We start from the raw sequence: 11,629 nt of genomic DNA on the forward strand, positions 1-11,629 counted from the left end.
GATCATGCAACGATTGAGGCTATGGGACTACAACACATCATGTATATGTCTGAGATTCAAGCAAACACGGGACTGTTGACTGCTCTTGCGGAGAGATGGCACTCTGAGACATGCACATTTCATTTGCTGACTAGTGAGATGGCCGTCACTTTGGAGGATGTTTACAGGATTCTGTAGGTAACCATACATGGAAAGCTATTTGTATATGATAGGGAGGGGGATGCAAATGCATTATATTTTTGTTCTTTTCTGTGTACGTTATGCATGATGCAAATGTATATGTAAATGTTCTACGTATGAAAATGAAAATGTTTTACGCTTATAATGATGTATGGTGGATGCACTATAATAATTATATGAATATGTTGTGATAGAAAATGGTGTGTGTAGGATGTGATGCTATTATGATTTATATATGCATGTAATAAGGTGTACTAGCACATGGTGATGCAAATAAACACTACATGAGATGCAGAAAAATTTTGGCGTGTCATTATACTCAGTCATGCTATACCAAACTGATAACTCAATGATGAGTGAATAGTACCAAACCGGTACTTAGAGGGGGGGGTGAATCAGTACGGGCAAAAATACAGTCCAAAACCGGTTTGACAACAAACACTTCAAAAGACTGGCAAACAGTGATACCGATTTGAAATAGAGTGCAACCGGTAAAGCTAAGAATGTCTGAGTCAAGCATTAACCGGTTACTCACTTAGCTTTTCACTCAACTCGAGACTACACTACCATTTCACCCTTATGCATAAATAGGTAATCTATCATCAGACCATAATAACAGCTAGTTCAACATGTTTTATTGATAGGCATAAAACATAGAACCATCATATGCTTGACAAACAATAGCAAAGCATCACAAGATAAAAACATCACACATGACACACATATTTTTCACGTGGAAACCCAACTAGGAAAAACCATGGTGGGGATGAATACCCACAAGCTGTTTTTGAACTCTTTAGAAGTCCGCTCTGTTAGAAGCCTTGTCCGGTTAGAGACATTACAATAGGTTCTGCTAGGAACCGATCCTGTTAGGGATCACCCGGTTAAGGGATGGCTACAATACCCGGTTAAGGGTTAAACCCTGTTAAAGGTTACCTTGTTAGAGGATTTCAAGAACTCAATAGCTAAAGGATTTTGAACTCAGTAACTTTGAATTACCCTGTTAAAGGATTTTTAGCAAGCCGGTTAAGGCTACCCTGTTAAGGGATTTTCTAGCTGTTGAGGTGGTTAGAGATCAACAGGTATCACAATGATCTGGTAACAACACTCAATGCCAATGCAGATCCGCTTAAGCTCCTCTTCACCTTCTGTACTTACACTATGCAAGTATCACTTCTCTCCTTTTGGTCTGGCAAGAATCACGTATCCCTTCTCTTGGATACACACACAACTTTTGCCAACAACCTCAGAAAGAGACACAACATCGACCTTATAGGAAAATAGATAGGTCGGTAGCATAAACCCTAAACCCTAAACCTGTTAGGTTAAGGAATTCAAACAGTTCAATCCTGACTGTTGAGCACACTGCATTAAATGCAGTAGATCTTGATCCAAACTCAAGACATTCTCCATCGTCCATTTCCACCGATTTTATGGTGGCTAATAACCCATCACATGTTATCACCGTTTTATAGACTTCACACATTCCTGAGGTAGATAGGAACAATCTCCCTCATGCAAGATTCTTCACGCACACAGGCTTATGTGGCAACACGATCTGTTCTTCTTTACAATGCTAACTCATCACACAATATCATCGGTTGAGCCACATAGGCTTGAAGCACATCAACCAGAAACCCTAAAGTTGAGACTCCCAACCGGTAGTCATACAATACATCCATATGTCGGTTCCCATAACTATATGCTGGTTCATCATGAACAAGCACACCGCTTCGCTTTGGCACAAATGCCGGTTCACAGTGTTATACCAGTTCTCACATATGTCGGTTCACACCTCTTCAACATATTGACATCAATGACAACATACAATGTCATTATGTCCTCATACCGGTTCACATAATGCCAACAATCTCCCCCTTTGGCATTGATGACAATATACAAAGATATCTCTCCGCTTCACATCTTCTCCCCCAATTTCTGTAGATATCTTCTCCGCTTCACATCTTCTCCCCCTTTGACAACAATGCCAAAGTGGAGGCACAAGCTTCCCTGTTCCATTATGATGCTCCCCCTAAGGAGTAGCATCCTTCAACACATCAATCCAAAATAAATTTGACTATCCAATACCTGACTGATGTGGAGCATATGCTTTTAGTTCACCTCCTGAAGGGGCAGTACCCCTGATTCACCTCTTAAGTATGTAAATGTAGTCTTTGGGAGAGGCTTGGTGAATATGTCTGCTAACTACTCCTTATTGGAAACATGCTCCAGTGTAATCTCTTTGTTCTGAACCTTTTCCCTTGAGAAATGATACTTAAGCTCAAAGTGCTTGGTTCTAGAATGTAAAACTGGATTCTTGGAGATATTAATTGCACTAGTATTGTCACAAAATATACTTGTAAAGCGGAAAATCGCGATTGAACCCTAGTTGCTCTCCCCTCTTCCAACTCCAAGGAGAGAGAAGGGAGATTCACTAGGGTTGATGGTTTTCACTTAGGGGAGAGACTTTACATTCAAAAGAGGGGTTGAAACCCACAAGATTCAATCCCACGCAATGCAAGATTGGATGCTAAATGAGTTTCAAGGGTTATGACAGCAAGGCTACCCTCTTTTGTAAAGAATGTTGATAGAAGAATTAAGCTAGGAATGCATAGAAAGTGAGAAAGATTCGCTTATAAACTGAGATAGGAATACAGTATGAAGCTGCGGACCTGGAATTAGCAGTAAAATGTCGATACGACGCTGTCCTGTAAATTTGAGCAAAAGTTGTCGGGATGATGGCGCCCTGCGCCACGGTCCTCCGAAAAATCCACGAAATGAAGGGGGATATGTTCATCTCTGCACAAGGATTCCAGATCTTCAATTTCAGCCGCGTACCTGCAACCTACACACAGAAAAGCGAAGACGATTGGGGGGTTAGGGATTAGGGGTTTGCCTTTAGGTCAAACCCCGGTTTTGGAATTAACCAAGAAATGAGCAAGTGTTGTAAATGTAAATGACTGTAAAACAAGTACTAATACCTTGTTCTGAGGATGTTTGTATCCTTATGTGCAAAGGTATAGATGTTGTATGTTGTTGTAGTATGTTGTAAGTGATCTCCTCTTCAATGGTTGAATCCTTGTCTTGAATGCAACACTTAGCCTTGAATGGAGACTTGAAATGATCAATTGCTTGAAGGAATGCTTGAATGCTTGAATGCTTGAATGCTTGAGTATAGTTTCCACGCTTTGTACACATGTGACCTTCTTACCCAAATGGGAGAGGACAATGTAGTTTATATACTTGTCATTTAGGGCTGATAGACTGATTTTCCCGACCTTAGGCCGACCAGGGAAAGTTAATTTCCAAATTGCAAACAAAAAGACCCGAAGTCCAAAAGAGACCGGGCCCAAAATAGGACCCAGGGACCAGGGCGCTGGGCGCCCTGGTCCTGAAGGACCAGGGCGCTGGGCGCTCTGGTCCCACCTCCCGGGACAGCAGGGTGCAAAGGAGGTTCAGGCCAGGGTGCAAGAAAATGCAGTTTTCAGTGTCATAATCAGGTTTCGGGGTCTCCATTCAGGTTGCGTGTTGCGTCGCCATCGTGAAGACCGAAATGCAGTCGAAATTGCAAGTGTCGCAATTTTAGGACGTTACATTTAGCCCCCACTTTAGCGGGAGTATGTATGCTCATACTTTCGGTAAAGTACAAGGAAACAACATTTGAAAGACTTTCACCACGTCAAGGAGGCAAGATACACCAAGCCCCCAGTGGACTAAGGATCTTACGGCTTCGATTGACAAAGTAAAAGGGAAGATCACGAGGGAGAACCATGACTGTCAGTAGTAAGGTTCCCTCACTATGAGTCATGCAAGAGAAATATCAAAAATTTTCAAGGCAAAGCTAAATTTGTCAAGAAATTTTCAAGTATCTTGAAAAGATATGAACGGGATGTATGCCCCCCTACGTTAAAGCGATCGCACACGCCTCACCGGGGGTGATTGCTTTAAGGTAGTGATACATATAAGAAAATGAGAAGGGAAAGGAGCACGTTATCACAAGGATTTAGCCCCCAAGTGTGAGATAAGCCCAAGGATAATAGACACAAAACACAAAGCACGAGGTGACTTCGCTTTCCTCGGGGTCAGTATGTTGTATGATAATTCATGTATATATATCATATGTATGTATGCATAATTGTTCTTCATTCCCCAATCAAGGAAGGTCACCTAGAAGAAGGGAACACATGTGTCTTTTGAGTCAACATGAGAGAGACCAAAAGAGATCTCAATGCTTTGCATCGTCCTCAAGTAGACAACACTAAGGACAACAAATAGAAGAATGAGAATAACATATAGAAGAAGTAACACAAGAGAGGAGGAGAGAATCTGCTATGCTAATGTATCTAGTCTAGCACGTCATCTACCCCCCGATCTTGCTGATCAATGTTTCGGGAAGGCAGGGAACACGCTAGAGGAGGAACATCCAACACAGCAGATGGAGTTATCACAAGATCCAAACAAGGGCTATGTTCATGTTCCGGGCCACATTGTTCTTGTCTAGGAGCTAGGATAAGTGCTTTAGAAAATTCATTGGATAAATGGTTATCAATATCAACAAGTTCATATTCACTATCAGAAGCAAGAGAAGTAACATTTTCATCATGAATAACATTTTCATCTATAGCATCATCAAGATTTATAAAAATAGGGTCTTTAATTCACACAGGATCAAGACCATCATGCATCTTATGTTTAGGAGATTTTGGAGAAAATGGAATAATGCTTGTTGAAGGTGTTTTTGGAGATTGCAAAGTTTGAGAAGCAGCTGCTTGAGCTCTAAGATGACGCTTTCGTCAGCGTTCACGTGCAGAACGATTTCGTCTAGTCTTAGTAGGAAGTGGAGAAGATTGAGGAGGAGGAATGTTCTCATCCTTATCACTTGGGTGTTTAGGTTGTGGTCTCTTAGGCTGGATAATAGGAGAAGAAGAAGGTCTCTTCTCTCTATAAAAAGAATGAGGAGGAACTGCTCCATATAATGGAGGAATTTTTGGTTTAGGAAGAAGACCAAGTCCATCATGACGAGGAGGTATAGGTCTACTCTTAGGAAGTTTATTAGATATAGACATAGTCACATCCATAGGGATGGGTTGGGAATCTTCTTGAGGAAAGACATTAGTTTTATCTTTCAAAGGAAGAACTTCCTTCTCAAGAATGATAGGAATGTCAAGTTTGGGTGTTCTAGGTTCACTTAGAGATAGGATCATATCTGTTTTCCACTTTTGATAAGATTTGAAAAGATGATCACTTCGCGGAGGAAGAGATTGGATTTGTTTAGGCCAAAAGTAATCAATAGGAACGCTAGAAGTTCTTTCAGCTGGTTTAAAGAGACTATGATTGACAGTAACAACTTCACCATTATGGGGAAATTTCAAACACTTATGAATAGGAGAAGCAATAGCTTTCATGGAAGATAGCCAAGGATAGCCAAGCTTCACACGAAATTGTTCGGAAGATGGAATAATAGCAAAGTTCACATCAAGGGATTTGTTATGGACCTCAATAGGCAATGTAATAGAACCAATTGCAGGAGAAGAAAATGCATCAAATAGTTTCACAATCACATCTGTTTTGTCATAAATCACTTGATTCAATTGCAAAGTAAAAAGAAATTCTTCAGTAATGATATTAACCATGCACGAAGGATCAATAAGCACTCCACGGCAAGGTGTATTCTTGACTTTTGCAACTATGTATAAAGGACCATCAGGTGCCCTGATGGTTTCACTGGAATCAAATGTGATGGAAGGTTCTTTAGGGATTTCTTGCTGCTCTACAAAGTTAATCACATTCGGAGCCATAGACACAAGACCATCAAATGAAAAAGAGGAATCATTAGTCTCAATCGCATTAGAGGTATGAGAAGGTAATGGATCAGTGAAAATCTGAAGATTTTGATTAGGAGGAGCTACAGATGTATTGCCTTTATCATTCACTCCAGAAACAGAAATAGTATTATTATCAATCAAATCTTGAATTTTACCCTTTAAAGAAAAACATTTTTCAGTATCATGCCCAGGCTGACGATGAAATTGACAAAAAGCTTTGTTATCAAAATAAGGTGAAGTAATCTTTGCAGGATCAATTTGCCTCATAGGAGGAAGAGTAAGCACATTTTGTTCCAATAACTTATTCATAATACTATGCAATGATTCATTCAAAGGAGTATACTTTCTTTCTTTCTTGAAAAATTTAGAAATAGGAGGCACACCTGATGCTGCATTCACATTGTTGTTGATGATGTTTTCATTGAATTTGATGGAATCTCTATTCGGTTTAAACTTCCCAAATGGTTGTTGACTGCTATCACCCTTATCACTCGGAGCCATAGGATGTGATTGTTCCATTTGACTCACAGTCAGTTGATAATTGTGAAGAGTTGCACACAACTGTTGGAAAGAAGTAAACTCAGAAAATAGAAGTTTGTCTCGAATATCTTTTTGTAAATTAGAAATAAAGATTCTTTGAATATCATTGTCAGGCACTGGAAAAGAAATTTGAGCATACAAATGCTTATATCTACCAATGAAATCAGTCACTTTTTCTTTAACACCTTGTTTACAATGCATTAAATCAATCAAAGTAACTTTAGGATTTATATTGTTTTGAAATTGTTGAATGAAAGCATTTGCAAGTTGTTCGAAAGAAGTAATAGAATAAGAAGGCAACAAGCAATACCATTGTAGGGCTTTGTCTCTTAATGTTCTAGTAAACATCTTTGCAAGCAACCTTTGGTCATAAGCAAAATCAGTACAAATTGTTTGAAAAGTCTTAACATGTGTTAGAGGATCACCTTTACCATTATAAAGCTCCAAATGCGGGATTTCAACATGTTTAGGAGGGATAGCTCGAACAATGTCAAGAGAAAGTGGGCTCGCAACATCAAATGTGGGCACACTAAACTTAGATTGATTCATAGAGGCAATTTGTTGCTGTAAAGAAGAGACAGTTTGTGCAAGATTGTTAATGGTCGCTTCAGTCGAAGAATTCATATTAGATGTGTTAGATTGAGATGGAGGTGTTATGTTATTGAAAGAAGGCAAAGAGTAAGGTGGTGGGACTCTATGATAGTCAATTATAGGGGATGATTGGACAAGAGGAACACTACAAGGAGGAATGGAATGGTTAAATGAATTGCCCCCTTGCATCACGTTCATTTGTGGAGATATAATAGGGACACTCATTGAAGGAATGAATGAAGAAGTTGGATTGAATGAAGGAAGAGGGTTAATTGAAGAAGAAGGATTGCCCCCATGACTGGTGATCACAGGAGGAATGTCTTGTGTAGAAGTAGCCATTATATTTGATGTAAAGGTAGGTATGCTAGCAATAGAAGTCATCAAAGGAATAGAATGATTGACTTGAGTAGGAGGTTGTGTATAACCCAAACTTTCAGCACAACTCTTCATAGGCATCACATTCGAATCCACAATGTGTGCAATACCACACAAAATATCAATTCCATTCTTATCACTTTGAAGCATACGTTTTAGACCCTCAATTAAAGGAAGAGTTTGACTATCGGGGTATTCTTGAGACATCCATTGTCGAAAATCATCAAATTGGTTATCCAATTTCGAAATTTGTTCTTCAAAAACCTCATGGAGAGCTTCTTCATCATTAGGAGGATTAGAGGAATTACCCATGTCCTCGTTAAAAAGGCTATTCAAATTAGGTTCCATCTCCTCGGTAATTAAACCTCGGAAAGACTTAATTCTACGGCTTCGTCTAACGGGAATAGTGTAAGTAGGGCTTATTGTTGTAAAACTCATGCACTAGAGAGGGAGAGAAAATTTTGATTTTAGAGGTAGCAATTTTCAGTAAAATCAGCCAATCTTTTGGATTTAAGCTGTTAAATGCAATCACGACAGTCTCCCGAAATTTCAGAAAAAATGTCCGGGACCGTGGCGCTCGGAGTGCAACACGGTCCTTGCAACTTTTTTTGAAATTTGCAGGGATGAAAGGTATGATGATTTTAAAGCTAATCTGAAAAAATTGAGTGATTTTACGATCTGTAGATAGGCCAAATTAAAGTTGCAATCTCAAAATTGAACCCTACCCAGATTGTCGAAAAATGCAAAATTTGAATTTTGAAAAAGAGAGGGAAACTGAAATTTTGAATTTTATGATTTTAGAGGGAATGTCAAGAGCAATGCAGGTTTTGAAATTCAAAAATTGACTCAATTCCACGCAAAATTCAATTTTAAAAGCGGAAATCAAAGTTGTTGTAATTAAGCACTTAATTTCAAAAGTCACAAATTGTAAGAATTTGAATAAAGCACTGAAATTTTTAATGAATGCAAACACACTTCAGATTTAGGACAGTAAGAACACAATTTTGACATAAAATTTCAATTTCGATGATTTTTGAATGTTTAGAAGCCTTAATCCAAGCAATCACAAGACCAACTTTGACTGTAATTTTGAAAGTGTTAGATTTGATAAAATCAACCAAAATTCTGGATTTTAGCAGGAAAATATAGTAAGATCTAGCTCCCGAAATTTCGGAAAAAATGTCGGGGACGATGGCGCTCGGAGTGCACACGGTCCTCGCAACTTTTTTCCAAATTTTCAGGGATGAAAGATATTGTGATTTTATTGCAGAATCCAAAGTTACAGCTGATTTGGAGATGTTTTGATCAGTGAAATTGTCAAACAAAGGTTGAATCAAGAGGGTTTCAAAAATTAGGGTTTTGACACTTAACCACTTAATTTTCAAAATTAAAGCACAAATATGAATTGATAATTTGTAATAGAAGGGTAGATCTGAAACAAGCATTAACATTTAGACATTTCACAAGCTTAATTACTAAAAAGAAAATTTAGGGTTTTCATGCAATCAACCTCTAAAATTTTTGCAAAAGATCAAACATGGAAATGTAATCAAAGAATCAAATTTCAGATCTAATCATGAATAATCAAAAAGGATGTTCACGTTGGGTTCACCAAAATGTAAAGTGGAAAATCGCGATCGAACCCTAGTTGCTCTCCCCTCTTCCAACTCCAAGGAGAGAGAAGGGAGATTCACTAGGGTTGATGGTTTTCACTTAGGGGAGAGACTTTACATTCAAAAGAGGGGTTGAAACCCACAAGATTCAATCCCACGCAATGCAAGATTGGATGCTAAATGAGTTTCAAGGGTTATGACAGCAAGGCTACCCTCTTTTGTAAAGAATGTTGATAGAAGAATTAAGCTAGGAATGCATAGAAAGTGAGAAAGATTCGCTTATAAACTGAGATAGGAATACAGTATGAAGCTGCGGACCTGGAATTAGCAGTAAAATGTCGATACAGCGCTATCCTGTAAATTTGAGCAAAAGTTGTCGGGACGATGGCGCCCGGCGCCACGGTCCTCCGAAAAATCCACGAAACGAAGGGGGATCTGTTCGTCTTTGCACAAGGATTCCAGATCTTCAATTTCAGCCGCATACCTGCAACCTACACACAGAAAAGCGAAGACGATTGGGGGGTTAGGGATTAGGGGTTTGCCTTTAGGTCAAACCCCGGTTTTGGAATTAACCAAGAAATGAGCAAGTGTTGTAAATGTAAATGACTGTAAAACAAGTACTAATACCTTGTTCTAAGGATGTTTGTATCCTTATGTGCGAAGGCATAGATGTTGTATGTTGTTGTAGTATGTTTTAAGTGATCTCCTCTTCAATGGTTGAATCCTTGTCTTGAATGCAACACTTAGCCTTGAATGGAGACTTGAAATGATCAATTGCTTGAAGGAATGCTTGAATGCTTGAATGCTTGAATGCTTGAGTATAGTTTCCACGCTTTGTACACATGTGACCTTCTTACCCAAATGGGAGAGGACAATGTAGTTTATATACTTGTCATTTAGGGTTGATAGACTGATTTTCCCGACCTTAGGCCGACCAGGGAAAGTTAATTTCCAAATTGCAAACAAAAAGACCCGAAGTCCAAAAGAGACCGGGCCCAAAATAGGACCCAGGGACCAGGGCGCTGGGCGCCCTGGTCCTGAAGGACCAGGGCGCTGGGTGCTCTGGTCCCACCTCCCGGGACAGTAGGGTGCAAAGGAGGTTCAGGCCAGGGTGCAAGAAAATGCAGTTTTCAGTGTCATAATCAGGTTTCGGGGTCTCCATTCAGGTTGCGTGTTGTGTCGCCATCGTGAAGATCGAAATGCAGTCGAAATTGCAAGTGTCACAATTTTAGGACGCTACAATACTTACCGATTCAGATATAGGAACTTTGAAGCCATTCGATACATGCTTCATCCAAATTGTCTGAGTGCAGTTCATGAAAGCTGCAACATACTCCGCTTCCGTTGTAGACTGAGAGATACAACTCTGCTTTTTACTCATCCATGAGACCAGTCTACCACCAAGGAAGAATGCACCACCGGTTGTGCTGTTCCGGTCATCTACATTACCAGCCCAATCAACATCTGCGAACACTTTCAGGTTAAAATCATTATTGTATGGATACCATAACCCATAGTTAATAGTTCCTTTCAGATACCCATGAATCCGCTTGACTGCAACCAAGTGGGATTCTCTTGGAATTTTCTGGAATCTTGCAGTAATTCCAACTGCATGTGCAATATCCGGTCTACTATGCACTACATAATGCAACTTACCAATCATTGATCGGTATTCCTTCTCATCAACCAATGCAGAGTCATCCTCTTTGGATAGTTTACAACCGGTCACCATCGGTGTACCAACCAGTTTGCTATCTTCCATGCCAAAGGTCTTCAACACCTCTTTGACATACTTGGACTGAGTGATAAAGATTCCATCCTTCATCTGTTGGATCTGCAGTTCAATGAAGAACTTAATCTCCCCTATGAGTGACATCTCAAACTCTTTCTTCATCTCATCTGCAAATTCATGACTCATCTTGTCATCTCCACCAAAGATAATGTCATCAACAAATACCTCATAGATCAGGATCTGATCTCCTTCAGACTTCAAGTAGACATTGTTATCTTCACTTGTTCTCTCAAATCCAATCTTCACAAGATGGGAATGCAGGCATTCATACCATGCTCTAAGGTGCCTGCTTTAGCCCATATAAGGCTTTATGTAGCCTACATACCATGTCACTGTCTTCAGATAGGGCAAACCCATCTGGTTGCTCTATATACACCTCCTCTTCAAGTACACCATTTAGGAATGCAGATTTTACATCCATTTGATATACTTTGAAGCCTTTAAAAGCTGCATATGCAAGAAGCATATGAACTCCTTCCAATCTGGCTACAGGAGCAAAGGTTTCTCCATAGTCTTCTCCTTCTTCTTGGGCATATCCTTTGCACACCAGTCTGGCTTTTTTCCTAATCATGGTGCCATCGTCATTCAACTTATTTCTGAAGACCCATTTGGTACCAATGACATTTTTGTGCTCCGGTCTGGGTACCAAGGACCATGTACCATTTTTCTCTATTTGGTCAAGTTCCTCTTCCATTTCCTTGATCCAGTCTTCA

The sequence above is a fragment of the Cryptomeria japonica genome, chromosome 10 (assembly GCF_030272615.1).
Source record: "Cryptomeria japonica chromosome 10, Sugi_1.0, whole genome shotgun sequence".
In the NCBI taxonomy this organism is placed as follows: domain Eukaryota; kingdom Viridiplantae; phylum Streptophyta; class Pinopsida; order Cupressales; family Cupressaceae; genus Cryptomeria; species Cryptomeria japonica.